This window comes from Sander lucioperca, chromosome 6, assembly GCF_008315115.2.
Source record: "Sander lucioperca isolate FBNREF2018 chromosome 6, SLUC_FBN_1.2, whole genome shotgun sequence".
NCBI classification, from domain to species: Eukaryota; Metazoa; Chordata; class Actinopteri; order Perciformes; family Percidae; genus Sander; species Sander lucioperca.
This window is the reverse complement of record NC_050178.1, coordinates 26,116,874-26,138,174: the sequence shown is the minus strand read 5'-3', so window position 1 is coordinate 26,138,174 and position 21,301 is coordinate 26,116,874. Positions and strand designations below refer to the sequence as shown.

At 39.1% G+C, this 21,301-nt stretch overlaps 1 long non-coding RNA gene and 1 pseudogene across 1 annotated transcript; both read left to right on the top strand.

Annotated features, from left to right (window-relative positions):
• Nucleotides 1-13,106: 13,106 nt before the first annotated feature.
• On the top strand, nt 13,107-15,930 carry LOC116048021. The gene is made up of 4 exons (XR_004104548.2): nt 13,107-13,261; nt 13,402-13,451; nt 14,079-14,171; nt 15,876-15,930. It is a non-coding gene; the product is annotated as an uncharacterized LOC116048021 (long non-coding RNA).
• Nucleotides 15,931-15,937: 7 nt separating this feature from the next.
• LOC116048036 lies at nt 15,938-20,699 on the top strand (annotated as a pseudogene).
• Nucleotides 20,700-21,301: the final 602 nt, after the last annotated feature.

Below are 21,301 nucleotides of genomic sequence, written 5' to 3'. Positions count from 1 at the left end.
CATCTGCAGTCCCTAGACAGATGGTAAAAAAGTCACCCTAAAAGAAGGTAAAATTACACATTTACATTACAATATAACATTAAAATACATTTGGTAAAAAGTGCTATTAAGCTAAATGTACAATAGGAGCACAGCAGACAACAATCAGACAAACATCGGACAAAGACATTAACACATGCACACACACAAGGCAAGAAGCCAGCAGGGGGCAGCGAGAGCAGGTCAAGAAATGAATGGTAATGTTGATAGTTCTGATTATCAATGAGCCATTTCTTTAACTGGATCTTGAATGTACTGTAAGTATTTATATTTCTGATGGTTATGGGGGTGAGATTCCACTCAGTAGCAGCTCGAACAGAAAAAGAAGTATGGCCAAAAACACTTTTCCTAAATGGAATGATACAATCTCCCCTCGCTGCACCTCTGGTTCTGCTGTGATCAGCTGTTTGGATGTTAACAAACTGGTGGAGAGGAGGAGATGACAAACCGTGAATAATTTTATAGACAAGACATAATTTTGAATATTTGACATCCTTCTTCCTTTATCTTTGCTTAAGGTCAGCCTTAAAATGTTATGGAGTACCATGGGGAAACAGTCTCGAGACCCACCCAAAGCTTGTTGATTTTCCTGCGAGAGGATTAGTGTCCGGGATTTATGCTAAATTGATGCAAGTATCCGTAGGAGAACTTCCAATAGTAAAGAAATGGGAGCGAGAGCTGAGCCCGGAGGGGAACGTAATTAATTGGGAGACAGTTTGGGACAACATTTCCCACTGTTCCAAGAACCCAAATCACCAGCAGATCCACTTCAACATATGTCATAGGAGATATTGGACACCTCAGAAGAGATATGTCTCCAAAGGCATTCCTACTCCCTATTGCATTTTCTGTCAATCTGAAAAAACTGGAACTTTCCTGCACATGGTTTGGGAGTGTAAACAGGTGCATGAGTTTGGAATAAAACAACATCAATAATATCTGATGTGATAGGATGTTGAATTCCTACTGACCCGATTGTTTTGTTACTTAATGACGACTCTAAATTACATCTGCTTGGGAGACAAAAGAAAGTTTGGCTAGCTGGCTCAACCGCGACCAAGAAAATGATAGCTCAGCGCTGACTCCCCGCTTTGTATAAAACAGTGGTTGGCGTATTTTCTGGACATAGTTATACTTGAACTCTCTACAGCAAGGATTAACAAAGCCAAATCATCTACTATAGACCTATGGAAAGGTGCAGCAGCACAGGTATCAGTCCTAATGACCTCAACATCAACAAGAAGTAGAGGAGGGCGACTAGGCAAGGTGGGATTTCTGTTTTTGTTTATTTGTTTGTTTGTTTGTTTTTTCTTTCTTTTCCTCGAGACCACGAAGGGTGGGAGAGGGGGGTTGTTCTTGTTCAAGTGTGTTTGTCTGTTCTGTTGTTGTTGTTTAAAATGAAAAAATAAATAAAAAATTGATCTTAAAAAAAATATTACAATCACAGTTTCCTAAGTCCATCCACTACTTGTTGAGACCTTTCACAATGCGGTAAAAATGTAGAGGCCCACTTCAAACTAACACAAAATCATCTGACCTTACATTTTCAATTACTCAAAAGGCTACAGAAACAATGCCATGATACAAACAGCTTGGCTTTCAAAGTGAGATTAATTTGGCTGTTTTCACTGGCAAATGTTTTAATAGCATGTTAGCTAATTGATTTTGCTGCATGTACTCATCTGAGTGACATATCTACAACGTACTGCTCATGGGTTGAACACTGGTGCTGCAAATTGTTATCTGTCTCAGGTTTCCAGCTATCACCTTCCACCTACTGATGGATGGGAAGCTGGCAGCATAAAGGAGGTTCACTGGGCAGTTAATGGCTAAATATAGCATCAAGGCTACAAATGGAAATCCAAATACTATTCCATTGTAACTCTATGCCACCATATATTATATAACTGACCAGTTTGTTCAGAGGTTTGTGTGGCTATTTCGCAGCCCCCTGTCATTTGAACATGATTAATGATAAAAACAGTGGATCATTATGCGTAAAGGCTCTTAAGCTGTGCAGCACTTTAACTTGGAGAGTGCAGATTTATCACATATCTGTCCGGCTGCCTTCAGATGGTTGCAGGGATTTAATTAACTGATTAACTTTAATTAGCCTGCCTAGGAATCACAAGCAATAGTAACTTGAAGATTAAGTACTTTTGGATATGTTGTGTAGCGTAGCCAGAGTGTCAAAAAAAATAATAGGAAGGCAGACGGATTTTTAAATCCAACGAGTACATATTTATTTACTATCTAAAAAAAATTAAAAATAAAATAAAATAAATTGCAACTATCATAAGAGAACTTGAGCAAAATGAAACAAAGCACGGCTTCTCAACTATACTCTAGTCTACACAATCAATCAATTATTTCCTCCCCCTGAGCAGCAACATTTCACTGCATTTATAGGGCACCACCCTATCCCAGAGGTAGGCCAACAAAATATTTCTAGCATCACAACATTTCCACGAAGCTAGAATTACTTTGTGCTCCTCTACACAATTAAAAGACACTTCATGATGTGAGTAACTCCTCCACTTACCCCTCAAATGCATCAAACAAACACATGAAATATCTCTACACACAGAAAAAGCCCCATCAGTTCAGTCCAACGATGTGAGTGATGACATCATCGACACCATAAATACACAGGAGATGCTCGACGGCGGGATTTAGATTGTAATGCTGCATTTCAATAGTGGTTCAACATTCCCTCGTTCACTTCCCTGCAGTCATCATAAGTGCCATTCCATTTGTCTGAAAAACTGATGTGAACTTGGTAAGATCGATCCTCGGAGGTCTGACGGAGCGAGTGAATGATTGTCACTGCAAAGGTGGATATCAGCCAAGGCAAGCCAAAGTGCCCTTGAGCAAGGCACCGAACTCCCAACTGCTCTGGGCGCCTGTCATGGGCAGCCCCCTCACTCTGACATCTCTCCATTTGTGCATGTATAGGTCCTGGGCATGTGTGTGTATTTCGGGCCTGTGTGTAAATGTGTGTAATAACTAACAACAATTTGTAAAATGTAATTTCCCCTTGCAGGATCAATGAAATTTGTCTTGATCTTACTCAATGTTAGAAATCCAACAATTTTAACACAAAACCCTGGGATAGTAAGTGCTAAAATGTTACACAAAAGCAATGTTAAAATTAAAGCAAACTGAAAATGAATGCAATATAAAAATAACTGGAGCAAAAAAATAAATGTGGACAAATGTATGTAGAAAAGCACAAGGGACAAGTGGTGAGTGCAGGGAATCTACCCACTTTGTCACAGGATATTTTACCAGCTCTAATAAGAAACAACAAAAATGTATCATTGTATACTTTAAGGATTATCTTGGAATCATAGACAAAGATTATAGGTCTGAAAAGTGAAGCCAATGCGGAAGTGCCTTAAACCTGCATTCTATCTCATTTCCAGCAATCGGCAATTTGTCCTTTTTAGCGTTTAGCTTAGCGCCACTGCAACCATAAACACCACTGGCTAGGCCGTGTCATCCTCATCAGCTCTCTCTTGTCAAAAATCGTCACGTTGTCACCATCACCATCGTTTCATGCAACTAATTTGCAATCTAAAAAATCCATGGCTGTTGTTTTGTGACAAAGAGTAGGCAGTGGGAGGCGTAATGGCTCTTTTAACTGAATATGCAAAAGGGGTTGTTCACAGCTAAGCCCAGTTAAATGCGGACTGCACAAAGCTTACAGCAAGGCTTTTCAACTATACTGTGCAGGGGGACACATTTTCAGAAAGAGACATTTCCTGAGTGCCAGTACCCTCAATAGAATAAATCATATCACTGACATCAAAATACCGAATGACATTTAGGAAGAATAAAGAAAGTCGACTTCATCATGAAGGTTCGATGACATCTTTGACGTGCATAATAATTATCCATGGGGATTTACCGCTGGTAGAGGGGCTGGTTTGTCTCCACCAGCATCTAAGTTTACAAGAATTTGCCAAATTTCAAGATTTGTGGCAAACTAAGATAAACAGTTAGACTACATACAGACAGCTTTCGTTTTAGCTTGTTTGTAAAATTTCACTATTTGCAGAGTAGCACGCTGTGGTTGTGTAAAACAGTGGCGGTGGATAAGAGACTGCATGCACACAGAGCAGATTGAAATACCGCTTTTTTACATTTTTATGCCTGTTGAACAGATTTATAAAGTACCGGCCGTTTACTCACAAAGATTTTATTGCATCTACAGTAACGTAATATTAATTGTCATCTGCACCAGGGGCCTTTGCTAATCTTATCTGTATTGTTCCCAGTTTACATGTTGTAAGTCACTTCTCAGCTGTGCTGTGTGTGGAGCACGTACATCACCGTTCAGAATTTTATCTTGGTTTTACAAGGATGTTGTCCAGTGTGACTTCGGTCCTTTAGCAATATGAAACTAAACGGCATGTTTATCAGCAATCTGCTCCGGAGCAGGTTATGTTCGAGATAACAGATCAACCCGTATAAAGCACTAGTGACCAATCAATTCTCTTGAAAATGGCAATACAATTTCTCTTTCATTTCCATGTTTACATGAGGATTGAATTTCTTGGTACACCTGTATTCATCAACAATTACATTTATTTTCAATGCTATTCTGAGTCAAATTGCATATAAAGCGGCCTTGAGATGGTGTGCGTGATAGAGATCTCATTCAAAATTAGGTGAAATTAAAGAGATACAGAGACAGACAGAAATAAATAGAAAGAAGCTGTGCATGAGGTGCTGGTTTCTTACTGGGTACACTTACTATCTTAATAGTTTTAATACCCTTCCATACTTTTTTGGAACCTGTACCAAACTGCATATTCATTTTATATACCATTAATTTCATATATATATATATATTATATTCTTTCAGGACTCCATTTTTTGCTGCACCACTCTGCTCTCACTTGACAGTTGGGCTTGAACCGACAATGCCTGGGTAACGCACTGATTACTTATCTGTTTGTCCACTGGAGGTACAAGCTGAGTTGGCAAGAGTTTATCAAAGAAGGACCAGATAAGCAACTGCTCTCCCAATTGGAAATCAATGCCCCATCGTGTACACTAATGTGTCTCATTTGTGAGCTTACCTTAACATGCGGATTGCAGTTCACAGTGCATTCATCCTAAAAACATTTGTACTATGACATTGAGGAGGAGCACAGAGGAGATGAGGATTGAAATATCTAGGAACTTTCTTATCGGTGAGCCATAGAAATAAAATGTGTTGTGAAATTTTGTGCCAGTACAGTCAGACACTAACCTTAGGACTTAAAACCACACCTCCATGAAGATTCAACCTTAAACCCTAATTTAAAGTGACGATATGTAACTTTTGAATGTTTCTGAAGCTCTATCAATTTTCATACAATGGTCTTAAAAAATAAAAATATTCAAATAAAACAAGGAGGAAAAATCACTCTGTGATTAAGGTGCCCATATTATGAAAAAAACACTTTTTCTGGGATTTGGGGTGTTCTTTTGTGTCTCTGGTGCTTCCACACACATACTAACTTTGAAAAAAATCCATCCATGCTGTTTAGAGTGAGATACGGTTTCTGAATGCGTCCTGCCTTCAGTCTCTGGGTGAGCTGTTCAAAATCAGCACGGCTTGTGACGTCACAAGCCGAAACGAGCAGACTAACCGCAACCATTAGCTTGTAGTGTTAACGCTAATGCTAACGCTAGCATGCTAACGCTAGCATGCTACCTCGTTCTCAATAGCAAAGCACTGCTACAACACACACAAGTTCACCATAATCTACAAAAGAACGACTTACATGTGCGCCCTCATTTAGAAGTCTCCCAGCTAATCCTGCCTTGTAACTGACTGTTGTAGAAACATACGGTGGCCGACAGGGGCAAACGCCCTGCAACTTAAGAAAACACACGCAAATAGACAAAACACAAGCAAATTAAGAAAACAACTTCATTAATTTGACAACACATGCGCAGCATTCAGCAAACGTGCTGCAAATACCACAACACAACCAAATACATAAACGCACTGCAAATAAAAAACGATGCAAAAAGAAAAGCACGCAAACCCCGAAAAAAGAAGCGATGCAAAAAGAAAAACAACTTCATTAATTTAACAACACATGCGCAGCATTCAGCAAACGCGCTGCAAATATCACAACACAACCAAATACATAAACGCGCTGCAAATACACACAACACAACCAAATACATAAACGCACTGCAAATACACACAACACAACCAAATAGATAAACGCGCTGCAAATATGAAACGATGCAAAAAGAAAAGCACACCAACCCAGAAAACAAATGCAACAAAAAAAACGCTGCATCCAGATTACACAACGGAAGTTCTCCAGGCGTCTAGAGGGAGCAGCTAAGTGGAACAGCTGGTTTTTCGACCGTTATTAACCGATATTAAATTCATATTATTATTATTATTATTAATAACATAATATATTATTAATATACAGTCTATGCTCCCGTCTCATGCCCTCCCGGCTGGTGCTGTCCCCGAGCTTCGGCTTTTCAAAATAAAAGCTTGCGTCTGGTCCGCTATGTGTTTGTACTTTGGTTTGTTGGATGTTTGTGAACTAAACAGTACGGCAATCATGCTGATGAATACAATAACTTTTTCAGCAGATGTCTTACTTACAACACGTTGGAGTTAGCAAAGCAGTTTTGTGTTTATATGTGAGGGCGGGATTTATTCAGTTTGATAAATCCCACGGTAAATTAGTTGGTTTACTAACAGGGAGGGACTAGAAATCCTGTCTTTTTTTGTATTTCAAGAGCGAATTGCTCCACAATATGAATACAGATTGATCATTTATTTTGTTGGTAACCGTTGTTGTATAATCACAATATTACACTTGAGGAGGCCTACACTTCAGTAATTTCGGACCTCGAAATTAAACCCTCTCATGTAATATGGCTTAAACAAACGTCAACGTTAAACGCTGATGCAGTTTTAAATGTTTTATCACCATGAGTTTACAGACGTCTCTGCTGATTGAGTATCAGCTGGGACCTGAGCCGAGACACACCCACCAAACGAGAGAAAACAGATCTCAAACATAGATTTAATATTTACAGTCTATGCAGTTTCTCTCTCTCTCTCTCTCTCTCTCTCTCTCTCTCCTTCCCTCTCTCCCCGTGAGGTCGAAAATCCAGCTGTTCCACTAGAGGCCTGGAGAACTTCCGTTGTGTAATCTGGATGCTGCGTTTTTTTGTTGCATTTGTTTTCTGGGTTGGTGTGCTTTTCTTTTTGCATCGTTTCATATTTGCAGTGCGTTTATGTATTTGGTTGTGTTGTGTGTATTTGCAGCGCGTTTATGTAAGTGTATTAAGTGATCATCTTTGTGATTGAGTAACAGTGTAGCTTATACTAGAAAGGTAATAACACAAACTGTGCTACTGTTTTCAAGTCCACCAAGCTTAAATCTGTCAAGAGGCTAAAATTGCCATTTCACCCACTAAAGCGGATTTTATGTTAGTCATTAAAGCAGTTGTTATGAGAAGATACGATGAGGACTTAACAGCTGCTCCAACACGTCTTCATCCAAATTTCAATCACAAGAGGAGTCTTGGCAGCATGTGGGCATTAGCAGGTTACCTTTTTATCCTGTTGTCTTTTCTATGTGAATCAGATCTTGTGTGATCATCTTTATGATTCATTAACCCCAGTGGATCCTGAACCACTGTTCTAGGCTTGTGATTAGAACATGGGCTGTGTCTGGGGAATGGTGCATCCAGCGGAGCTGACATTTCTCCATCTCTCCCACACACTCTCTCTCCTACACATTTTTTCTCTTCAGTATAATGGGCTACTGACACACACACACACACACACACATTGGTATTCCCCTAACCCATGTGCTGTCCCTTATCTCAGTACCTCTGTGTCTCTTTAATAGTGAGGAGGGAGGTTTCTAGCCTGCAGGAAGACTGAATAACACGGTGCATGAATGACTTTGTGTCTGCTTCTGTGAGGGGGACAGAAAGAGAGAGCAGAAAAGAGGGTAAAATAAAAAGAAAGAAAGAATGTACCGACAGTTTTTAGGCTTCAGGGTTTTACTCCCACCAGAAATATCCACCCATACTATAGATGCTTGTGCACATGGTTCTGGTACTGCAGGGAACGTGATTTAAGTGTGCACCAAATAGTATTATTACTATTTTGGTTTCACAAACAACTAAGTTTACTTGTTAGGACCGTATTAATTATGATGATATTTAGATTTTTTTGTTTTGTCTTATGCATATAGTAACACATTACAGTAATTAAATTACTTTTTCCAGTAACAAGTAGTGTAGGGGATTACAATTTAAAATGTCATTATCTTATAGTTACTAATCCAAGTAATGCTCTATGACATTTACAATGGAGTGCATGGGCAACCAGACAAGTGATTTGTAGCCATCCTGGCAGCTGTGTGGCAATGTTGGTCGGTCCACTACTTGGTTTCAGACTGACATCAAAAACTATTTGAGGGATTCACATTCAATTTTGTACGGACATGCATGGTCCCCAGAGGATGGATCCTACTGACTTTAGTGATCTCTTGACTTGTTTATCTTTGTCTAGCACCACCAGCATGTCATAGTTTTCACTTATCCCGTGAAATATTTCAACATCTACTGCACAGATTTGCACAAAATGTAATCCAGACATTCATGGTTCCCAGATGATGAATTTGATGATCCTCTGACCCTATACCAATTTGTTCATTGCATTGATTAATTACCAAGTGGCCACTTCCAGGTCTGAAAAGTGAAACCAATGCGGAAGTGCCTGAAACCTGCATTTTATCTCATTTCCAGCAGGGGGCGACTCCACTGGCTTCAAAAAGAAGTCTGATTGCATAGAAGTCTTCGGCAAAATGACCCTTTTTCGCACTTGATTTATTCCCTAAGTAAACATTTTCCTATTGAGTTTATGGTCTCAATCGCTAGTTTCAAGTCTTCAATAAGCATGATCATTTTGTAAATTATGGTCCAATTCTTTTTAAAATAGACAATAAAGCAGGGTATGCTTTAGGGTGTGGCTACATACCGACCTGTCAATCATGATATGCAATGATATGCAATGTGAATCCATGATACTGTGTACATTAAAATAGCTGTGAACTTGTTTTTGGGAGTTGTCCATGTTTTCGTCCTAAACGTTGAACCTCTCACTGTGTGTTTTCACTTCATCAAAGTTAATTGGAACATTTTGGTTAGCCTAAAAATGTCTTGTTCAGCTTTCGGTAGCACCTTGTCAACCAAAGTTAACTAGCTAGTGCTAGTGTTAGCTAGTAACTTAAGGGAAAGTCTGCCGATTTTCAACCAGCTCTGTATAATGCTGCTCCTTGTTTACCTGCCAGAAAAGTGATGAACGTGCGTCACTTTGTAACACACGTTATAATGCTCGCCTAGGCTAGCTGGTAGCGTGGCACGCCCTCTGCATTCTGCTTCTGACTAGCTTGTAGTGCTTACCTAGGTACTGCACATGTGCGACTCCCAACAAAGATGGAAATAGAAGTGAGATGCCTCACTCTGTAGCTAAAACAGAGAGCTCAACACAGAGGGTGAAAAGAGGACCTGCAGTAATGTGTAGTACAACAAAAATATGGTGTTTTTTGAAAATTAAACCATGTAAACCTATTCTGATATAACCTCTAAATACAATTATGAACCTGAAAATGAGCATAATATGAGCACTTTAAACTGTGACCATCCATCATGATCCTGGCAAGTTAGTTTCACATTCACAATCTTCATGAAGCTTAGTGAACCATTTCCGTTATTTTCTGAGCACACTAGATGGCGGCCTCTCTTCAACAAAGGATTGAAAGCACACTGAATTGCCATTTCTTTAGCTTTTTTCTTTAAAGCAAAACCGCCATCTAGTGTCAAGAAGCTTCACTTGGTCATCACTACAGCAGAGTATCTCTGCATTATAAACCGCTCACACAAAATGCTTTTTGAAAGTACTTGACTGTCTGTAGTTGGCAGCCTTATTAGCCACATACAACTTTAATTTCGGGTGTTTTTCACTAATTCATACTTTGCATGTGACATCATAACTAGTGGCTGGCGGGCAAGAACATCATTCTCCTAGCAACGAAACCTAGTAAGCTAATCAAGGATCTTGCCAGGATGTCGCCAGTTTTACCATACGAAAGTTGGTGTTTTGAGGTGAAAACGACATGCCGGATAGTTGTTGTGCGATTGGATGCACTAACCACCGAGGAGAGAAGCCGGGGTTATGTTTTTACCGGATCCCATCTGATTAGGAGAATCCAGAGAAAAGACAACTATGGATACAGGCTATCAGACGTGCAACCGTTTCAGGAAATGGAACCTGGCAACCTTCACAGTATACTGTGCTGTGATCATTTTATCAAAGGTATGTCGTTTTGAGGTTTGTAATATCTATGGTTTTCAATGAGAACCAAAGAAGACCCAACAGTAGAGCTAGATTATTTACGGAGGAATTATTACCATCCTGCTCAATTATTTTAAAACCTTCTTGTCTGCTTTACATATTTTAGCTTCTAGCTACCTTGGAGTTAATCCTAATCCATAGTTATGCTAGTTCGCTAACAGACTGTTGTTGATAGCTACTAGAAAGACCTGGAACTACAGGACTACGCTGAAAATACCCTAAACATTGTGTGGCATTAAAGTTTTATCTATTATATTATCTTATTTAAACGCTAGGTCAAATTCAAGACTATTTTCCTCAGTGGTTCCTTGTTGGTGGAATGAGTTGCCCACTGCTCTCCGTTCCTGTGATAGTTTTGGGTCTTTCAAGAGGGGCCTAAAGGCATATCTGTTCAACATGCACTTAGTTTGTTAAGCGTGTCTTATGCGTTGTGGTTTGTATATTATAGCATTTATTTATTTTTATTAGGCTATTGATTGAATTGACATTGTTGTGTATTAGGCTATTGCTATTCTCCTTAATGTAGTCTTACCAACTTTTTAAATTGTTTACTGTTAAATTTTACTTCATTGTTGTTATTTGTATGTCGCTTTGGACAAAAGCGTCTGCTAAATACCATAACCATAACCATTATTTCAGGTGCCAAATCTGATGACCTGCTGTCCCCTGACTGGGTTCCATCTGTCTTCTCTCACACCCCTGTCACCAAAAAGAGGAAAAAGGGAGAAAGACATGGAAAGGTTTGACTTTGAATGTTGTATAATAAGGCTGTGTCTGAAATGTATTGCTGTAACATTTACTTTACATTACATTTTGTTACATCTAGTGTTTTTTTTAATTTTTTTTATTATGTGTCACTCTCATATTGAATTATTTCTTAACGGTTCATTATTTCAATCAGGAGAGACTGTTTGCAGATATGCAAAATGTTTTATTGAACAAGAGCATAATTTGAACATAGTATTGGAGATTGAACTCCATCGTTATATTAATACATTCGTATTAATACATTAGATATATTAATACATTTAATATATAGGGGTAGGGAACCACGATGTAACCCCCCGATGGAATCCAGACACCGGTGGCGGTGGAGAAGGCCGGAAGACCAGGCCGAGGGGGCACTGGAGTGACAGCCGTAGAACCACCAGGACGGGAGGTGGAAGGGGAGGAGGAGGGACGACGCCTTTCTGAAATGACAGCTGATAGCACAGGGAGAGAAAGCGCTTTTAAACGTGTTGAGACGCTGTGATTGGCCTATGAAATCTTTGGCCTTTCCTGATTGGATTATCAGAAGGCGAGCGCCTCAAGCGCTGATTTGCTTTTGGAGAGACTGATTAATGTTAGGTCTTCCTGAAAGAATTTACGATGAGCTACATTTCAATCAGGAGAGACTGTTTGCAGATATGCAAAAAGTTTTATTGAACCAGAGCATAATTTGAACATAGTATTGGAGATTGAACTCCATCGTTATATTAATACATTTGTATTAATACATTATATATATAGGGGTAGGGAACCATGATGTAACCCCCAAAACGTGACTGAAATTGGAACATGACGGAAATAGTAGCCTACACACGAAAATGAAATACGATTTTATTTATAAAATATGTAGCTTACCTCTGTGTGGCACGGATCTGAAACAGAAAAGCAAAAACAGTGATCCGTACTGAAACAGCATTCGAAATACTGCCCGTATTTCGGTCATCGGCGACTCAGGCCGGAAAACACGGCATCTCCGCCGGTACGGCAATTCAGGCTGGCAAACACGGCATCTCCGCCGGTACGGCAATTCAGGCCGACAAACACGGCATCTCCGCCCGTACGGCAATTCAGGCCGGCAACACGGCATCTCCGCCGTTATGGCACATAGGGCCGCATACGCGGCATCTCCGCCGGTACGCAACTCAGCCCGGTACACAGAATGACACATAGCACACATTAATTACTAGGCTATAGGCTAGGAACAGAAAATTCCCGTCGAAGTGAACACTAGCTGAAGAATTACACCACCACCGGTTATATGCTGTTACGACAACTCGGCCGGTAAAAAAAATGAAGAAAATGAAGAAAACAGGGCATCACCGCCGTTTACGCAATGTAGCAGTAAACAAAAAACATCTTCTTTTTACCATTAAACAAAAACCGTCTTCTTTTTACCATTAGGCCTACACTTATATCTCTAGTTCGACATGCCACCCGTGGCCGAATAAAAACACCGCCACAGGTTATACCTGATCGTTGATTTGAGAGGACAACGACGACGTCAGGACGAATATATGCAGTGTAAGCCGAAGAAGACCACCGACGCAGCCTTTGCAGCGAGGTCCGAGACATCCCTTGATTGGCCGCCGTGGTTGCAGCCCCTATCCTGAATGAATGCCCTGAATAATGCTGCGGTGAAATGCCAGATTTGAGGAGAACTGCTTCCAGATGTTGCTTAAACCACCCTTTAGACAAGGGACAATCCCCTGAAATAATGAACAGAGGGAGTTAGTAGAAGGCCTTGCTGAAAGATAATTCAACATGGATTTAAATGGGCAAAATGATGTATCTGCACAGCAAAAAATCCAGTGTAGTTTAGAGTTGTTTTTATGGTGTTAATTTTTCTGAGTTAAAAAATGTTGATTCTGGTGTTGATTTGAGTGGCATCAACACTTGCACAGTGAATCAGTGGTCGGAGTCAGCGTAATTACAGCGAGTTGACATAATTGACACTGGTGATGAGTTGATCTGATTTCCGGTTCTTGCACATTGTTTCCTTTTTGATTAATGGCGGACGCGACCACGAGGAGAGGAGAGTTCAAACAGGTATAATATTTGATAACCACTTAAGTTTTTACCAATTTTCATGTTTCATTTACGTTTCTCACAATTCAGAATAATATTAGTAGTACGTTTCTCAACATTGTCTGAGTGCTAACTTTATTTCCTTTCATGTACGACGACAGACCATCGATAGGATCTCAAGGCCGTTTTGCTAGTTCGCTGGCAAACTGAGGTAAGAGTTGCATAGTTTATTTTTAGTTAGCAGTTTTGAACTTAAGTTTTCTTATATCTTAGAATCTGTGATAGATAACAGGATAAAGTCTGTGATTTAGCTTAATGTTAACTGTTTAATGAGGCAAATAACAGCATCCACATCCCCTTCTCGGGGCTCACGTTATTTGTGCTGCTAAAATAAGGCGTATTCAATATTTTAGTATAACTGAACGTTATTTGACTTTTTAAGTGAGCAGCAGTAACGCGCAAATCTTTATTTATTTATTTTTACGTGCACCTGAAACGCACAGCTTCGGATGGTCAATTTTACAAGTATAGCATAGTCTATACCTACAGCAATTATACTTCTCTGCAATGTAAAAGGCAGCGGAGATAATTTATCCATTAATCAAGCAAGAAGCGTTTAGCTGAACTCTCTGCCAGTATGACTTAAGTTAACGTGTGCTCATCATATGAGACGACGTGCATACTTCATCTGCAATATGTAGGCTACTACAATTACATGATAGTAGATACAAATTAATTTGCTCTAATTTCACTTTAATGTAACATTTGTGGGATGCTCGCGGGAACTTCTTTAATATTAACAACGTCATAATCAGTTTTTTTTTTTCTTGACCAACAGCTTTCATCATGCTGGTTAAAGTTCAGTATCAAGGTGTAAAGAAATTTGTGAAATATCTCAGCGATTCTACGTTCCAAGATTTTCTCAATGAAGGTAAGAAGCTTAGAAATGTACTTAGTCATATAGAAATATGCTTGAAGTATAAGCCAACTCAAGTACACAGGGCTTGTGTATGTTAACACTTTACAATATGGTCTAATTTGTTGAAACATTAAGAATCACTGTACCGTGTACGGCACACTTTGTCCCCTGTAACGTTGATTTTACCTCCACTTATAAATGTTTTTTTAACTTTAAAGCATTAAATCTTCTAAATATATGCTCATGCGACACATCAAATGAAAGCTCAGACACTCATGATTAAACTAAGCCCACTCACAAAGCATAATATGGTTTATAGCAGGCATACAACTGTTATAAAGTTAAAGAAAATAAAGAAATACAAACTTACACTGCGCAGCTAGTGTCTAAAGCCGTGCTTCTGTTTCCTTGTATCCTGACCAACAGAGATGATATTTTTCCAAAAACTTTTTTTTCAAACCTCGCCAACAATCCAAGGAAATAGAATATCCAAGCCATTTTATCCAAAACGAGCTGGTCTCCTCACAATCTAGAGGTTTCTGGCCGAATCACAACGTAAAATCGCTAAACAGTTGTTGATCTCTGGACTTTGTATCGCCGCTCGCTTGTAATCCAAAGGCGCTACATGCAAAATGTCAGCATCATTGTATTCTGTAGGATCTGAGCTTTCCAATGACACCAAGTATGAGTCAATCAGTCAAAGGGAACTTTTTCTAGCCGAGCTGAAAGCCTGTCACGTCTCTGAGGTGTTGTGGGACCCAAGTGGAGATGATTGACATTTGCTCGGACCAGTTACATTTCCAGGTTACGAGACATATCTTTATAACCAATGAGCAGACGAGTCGATAGACACCAAATTTGATGATGAAATGTTAACCATGTAATGGCTGAAGCTGTGTCAAAGCAAAAACAAGGCCTCTAATAATGCAAATCAGCCCTGAACAATGTATGATTAGTTATTTCTATATATTTATGTATATAGTTATTTCAAGTATGTGTGAGATTGATGTAGGACTGTTTATGTATTTGAGAAGTGTTGTATTTTGTACTTTTTTGGCTTTTTTCTTTGCACTTTTAAAACTTGAAATAAGAAAAACGCACAGACATATCTGTAGAAAAAAAATCATATAAAATCCATTTTTGAGTCTTTTGGCTTCTGGATTTTTTCTATAGTAAGCAGACACATGTGGCTATGGCCTAGGGTTGTCTGTATCTCCATAGCTGTGCTCACAGCAGTATATTTCAATCATTTTACAGATGTATGACTTGGACGGAAATAGAACACCTCCATTCTAGCCTCTGTTTCTCTGTCAGTAAGTCCTAGAGTCACCCTGACACTTTTGTGAAAAAAATTGAGAATGTTACCTTTCCAATGATGTCAGGAACACCCCAGAGTGTCAAAGTATATGGGAGCTGTACCACTTTTAATTTGGGTATGATGTTTACGCCAAAAAGCATGGAATTTCATGTGTTTCTTTACCATTAACTAACTTTAGTATTAGTTAATAAAAATATAACCTTTTTTTTAAGTTCATAGTGCATTTATGTTAACAGATAGGCCTACAACTTTTGATTTTTATAATATATTAGAAAATGTTTACTTTTTTTATGAACATTAACAAGTGCCATTAACAAAAGTAGGCTATTGTTTATTCATGCATGGTGACTAACAAAACTTATTTATATTTTTTTTATGCTGTTAAAATTACTTTTCAGTTAAGGGCAAATCTGGCTTAGCCAGAACTGCAGCTCTTCAAGTCTTTGATGACACCGACACAATTGTGGAAGAGGACATCTTCCATGAATTGATCGAAGGCAGTCCACATTTATGCCTATCTGTAAGATGTCCGGAAAATATTGCTGGTTTGTCTGAGGGTAAGTCTGTAATAACCCTTGAGACATACTTTCGAGGACTCCAGTGTAATTATCCTGGGGTCAGAAACGCATTTACCTTTAGCAGACGCTAATACAACAAGGGATTCATCACAAGTCGGCAGTAACATGAGAGGTGCTAATCATGCAAATATTGTCTAAAATAGTCCAGGATACAATTAAGTGCTCACTTATGAGTTTTTAGCAGTTTATTAAATATTGTCACAGATTTGTTTGGGTTAATATATAAAACGGGGAACTTGAGTTTGAGATCCAGTGATGAAAAAGTGGACAAAAGGATCTGGTATCACTGCAGCTAGATATAGCAGAATGAGAACTTACAAGGGTGTATCTTTATCTTTACAATTTTTATTTTTAAGGGTTAGTTCACCCAAAAATGAAAATGTCATTAATTACTCACCCTCATGTTGTTCCAAACCCGTAAGACTTCTTCAGAACACAAATGAAGAGATTTTTGATGAAATCCGAGATCATGTGCAGCAACGTAATTACCACTTTCAAGGCACAGAAAGGTAGTAAAGACATTAAAATAGTCCGTGTGACTCCAGTAGTTCAACTTTAATGTTATGAAGTGACTAGAATACTTTCAGTGGGCAAAAATAACTACTTTATTCAACAATATCTCTCCCATGGCTTTCCATTACGCCATCTAATTAGTAAAGGGCAGCACAGCACTGGGCCTTGAAAGTTGCAATGATGTAGCTGCCTATGGATGGTTCAGAAAGCTCTGATTCCATCAGAAATATCTTAATCTGCCTTTCCGAAGCTGAACGGAGGTATTAAGTAATGTGGGTGAGTAATTAATGACATTTTCAATTTTTTGTTAAACCCTTTAATTTTTATTTGTGATGGAAAATGATTTCTTCAGAAGAACATGCAGATTTTGTTTGATTTAATGCCTTTAGAGAAAACATTAAAATTATGTTTTGCTTTTTTCTGTCAAGAGTTTTCACCCACAAGAACCTCAACCCCCAGCACATGCACTGACACTCTTTCACTCTCTTCAACTGACCATGAAGAGACCCAGAGCGCAGTGGAAAATCAAACGGCAATGGTCAGCAACAGTTTTAACATAGACGCTGAAAAGGCAAAAAGGGTATGTATGCATGTTTTTCCTTATGGTTAACTTTTCCCTATAATTTCACAATTTTATTAGTCTTCATGTGTTCACCTGTATTGTGGTCAATGTTTAATCAGACTGTCCAAGATGCACTGGAAAAAAAATCTGGTGTTGAGGAAGTGCTTGAAGAATACCAGACAACAAAAACTTTAAAGCACAGCACCAGACGTCAGCTTGTTAATATTGTTGTCAGTCACATGACAGAAATTCATGGGTAAGACTTTAAAGCACAGATGCAATAAAAACACACAGCTGTCAATTGATGTAGAAAACAAGACTGTTGACCATTAACTATATATATATATATATATATATATATAAATTAATTAATTAATTAATATATTAATTGTTAAATGTTATATGCTCCTTTTTTGTGGCATGTAATATAAGTTTATATTATAAATTTTGTGTAACATAATGACATAATTTGTTCAAATTTTACTTAGTGTTCTCTTGTCTTTTTTGACAGGAGCATTTCTACGATCCGGAAAAGGGAACGGGGTTCATCTCCTGGCGCCTTAAAACTTTGTCGAGGAAAAACCCAAAACATGTTCGCTTAGAGATGACTGAAAGTGGAGGACCAAGTCGACGAAGGAGGATAGATGATGTGCAACAACTTGAAGGAGATGCATGCAGAAAGGCAATTTCTTTCCTTGTCCACACAGCTGATGAAACTGAAGTAATGCAGAAGATGAAGGAAACTTTTAAGCATAGACAAGAACTGGTCCATAATCCTGACCGATCAGCTGACGACCTTGATGTGTTCCCAAGATATTTGGATGTAAAAGGATTGGTAAATAAAACTTTTATTCCACTTTTCAAAGATTGTTTTAAGTGTATTTTAGATATGCCTGCTTTTGGTAACTCTTTAACATAATTGCTACTTTGAGTCATTTGTTCATATATTTATCACTCTTGCTCGTACATGCCTTTCAGACATAGTGATAGACTAAGAAATCATGATTGTGTATTTACTTGAATTCTTATAAAGTCTATCAAAACATGCACACTATCCATTTTGGTGGTAAAGGATAAAAAAAGTCCCAAGTAACCTCTTAGGGCGTTTTCACACATGAAAGTCCGAACCAAGGTCCGGACCAAGGTTCATGTTTTTGTTACATTGTATACATTTGATCCGGTAAGTTTTGGTTTCACACTGCAGTTATGCAAGCGCACTAAAGATCTAAACGTGACAAAACTACGTCCTGCCGTCATCACATACGTGAGCTGCGTCTCCAGATACTTATAATTGATTGGTTTGTAGACGGGCTTCCCTGTCCTCTCGTATCCTCTCTCTGTGTCGGAGTTTTTTCAACTGACTGCTGCTCTCCCCTACTGCCGCGGCTCTTTTTGTTTTGTTGTGTTGTTGAGAAGCGAGACACGGAAACTTTCTTTCTGGAGAATTTATTCAGAGACAAACGGAAACCTACACTGTACATTTACTACCACTTAACAATTAAACTGCTGATCTATTCTCTGCTCTGATAGCAGACTGCTGTCTGCTCTGAGCGCATTCACCGTCACTCTCACATGTAGCCTATACACTAAGCACCGAGCTATTCCTTAAAGGAGCATCCCCGCTCTTGTAACACAAGGAGAGCCTGCCAGAGCTCCTTGTATTTGGTCCGAAAGTCCAAACCATCCAAAAAATGCTTTCACACTATAACGAACCGGACCATGGTTCAGTTCTCGGTCCGGACCGAGACCACCTCTTTTTATCGGACCAAAATTTGGTCTTTTGATCCGGACCGTGGTCTGGGGGAGGTTTCACACCTCTAATTTTGGTTCGGATCAAACAAAAAAGTCCGAAAGTCCGGACCAAATGAGGTATGTGTGAAATCGCCCTTAGAAATCTTGTTAATATGCTTTGTCATTAGATAAATCAGGACTTTGCTCTGCTGTTCAATGCTGAAACATCCAACAAGTTTCTTAAGAGGTGGGAGACTGCATTCAAGCAAAAGATCATCAATGAAGCCAAGTCTCATACTTCAACAGCAGAAAGTGTCTTCTCAATGCAGCTGGTGGACAAGGATCTGAAAATGGTTGGCATGATTTGTGAGGATGTTATAATTTAAAATTTGCTTTGGTTTCTTGCTATTGTGAGCAGTAAGCCTTTTTTTTTTTCTTTATCACCCCCATCTACTCATTCAGATTGGGACAGTGACATGTCATCTGTCCTGCTGCTGTTGCATCTCCTGCCTCCTCCTCCAGGGAGGAAGAAGACTAAGATCAGTCTTCAGACTTGTGCATTTTCATAAGGTAAAACTCACAATGCTGTTGCAATGATTTTGGTTATAAACCCTAAAATGCAGTGGTTTTCATTAATTGTCCTTGGGACTGAAGCCTCTGCACATTTTGTCTCTCTGACCTGACACACATAAGGATAGGATAGCTCTCCCAAAAATGTCACCCTCAGGTTGTTCCAAACCTGTATACATTTTTCTACTGCTGAACACAGATATTTTGAAGAAAGTTTGTAAACTAGCTGCTTTAGGCAGCCATTGACTGTCATACTACTTTTCTTTTCCTATTGTGGAAGTCAATGGCTGCCCAAAGTGGCCTGTTTACAAACTTTCTTCAAAATATCTTCCTTTGTGTTCAGCAATACAAAGAAATGTATACATGTTTGGAACAAGCTGAGTGTGTGTAAATGACATCATTTTCATTTTTGAGTGAACTAACACTTCAGTCTAGTTCATGTAGCTCTTACCTAATGAGGTGAAGATCTGAAACAGGTTAGTTGAATAAGTGAGACATGCAACATGTGCAGAGCCGTTGGTCACGACCAGGATTGAAAATTGCTGGCATAATGTGACTGTTTAAATGTACCTTTTAGAATCTCTAACTGATTGCTTGCATTATATTGACCTACAGCTCTCGAATTTCCATGTACAACTCTTTGTTCTAATGAAGTAAGTCAGTCACATAGCTTGGTTTGGCTGAGGGTGAATCAGCACACAAATTCTGGTGGTGGTGGTGGGCGGGGGGTGTTCCTTTAATGGTTATCCTTTCATTGTAATACACAAAGCAACTGGGTTTGTCAGGCACATATTGGGTTAAGGTGTGTCATATTTTATTTTATTGATTTTAATTCTATTTTAGTTCATTTGAATGTGAGGAAGTTAACAGTAGCAGGTTTAATGCATTTATCATTTCACATTGTAATTAGTTTTTTTCCTGTTTGTTTAATCTATTATTTTTTTCAGTCCTGCAACAGTATTGAAGGCCATCTCAGTGGGAGGGAGGGCCACCAGCCATTTCTACTGGGATCAGGAAGGATCAAGGGCAGGATCGACCACTTTTACGTTGTTGTGGACAAGCGCCTTATCCCTTGCTCTGGAACCAGCTCCTTAAGTGCCTTTGATGAACTTTTCAAAGTTCACTATGTCTTCAACTTGTCCTACGAGGAAGCCCTGGTCAACTTCTTTACCTTCCTGCAGACCACAGTTTACAACATAGACGTTGGTCTTTCAAGTGAGTCTCCCAGAGTAAGGGAACTGCGTGCAAAGCTTTTAAATTATTATTAAAAGTTTGCATGCAAACAGCCACTCGTTGATAGCTCATTTAAGAGACGCACACAGTTTCTATCCTTCGCTTAAGTTTAAGTTGTTGTGTGCGCAGAGTGGCTGTAGTCGGCAGTTTTGCTCATATTCTGGGTTTCGAAAGCATTTGAACAGTTTTCATGCTGTTGATGGCAGTCCCGCTTTTGATTTGTCATCAGGTGACCAGTCATCTCAAAATGTTTATAATAATCAGCCAGGTTCTTTGTTTGTTGGAGAAAGTGATCCCCAAGTTGCTCTCACTGAGAATGTTACCTTTTCCACGAGAGAGACGGCAGATATATGTGCCTCAATTGTAGCCAAATTACAGTGCAGTGGAGTAGCCAATAGCTTGGTATCATCAGTTGTTTCAGACCTTGAGTACCTCACTACAGAAATGCATACCCAAACTCGTCAAGATGTGATTTCTGTCATTCCTCCTAATAACCCTGTCAGATCAGCTGTCGAAGAAAGTTTAGCTCATTTTGAGAGTCCCTTTTCCATGTTTAACACCGAAACTAAAATAAGTAATTATTTCAATGACAAATGGGGTGTTGTGGAGCCAGTTGAAATTGTGCTTGGCATGAAAT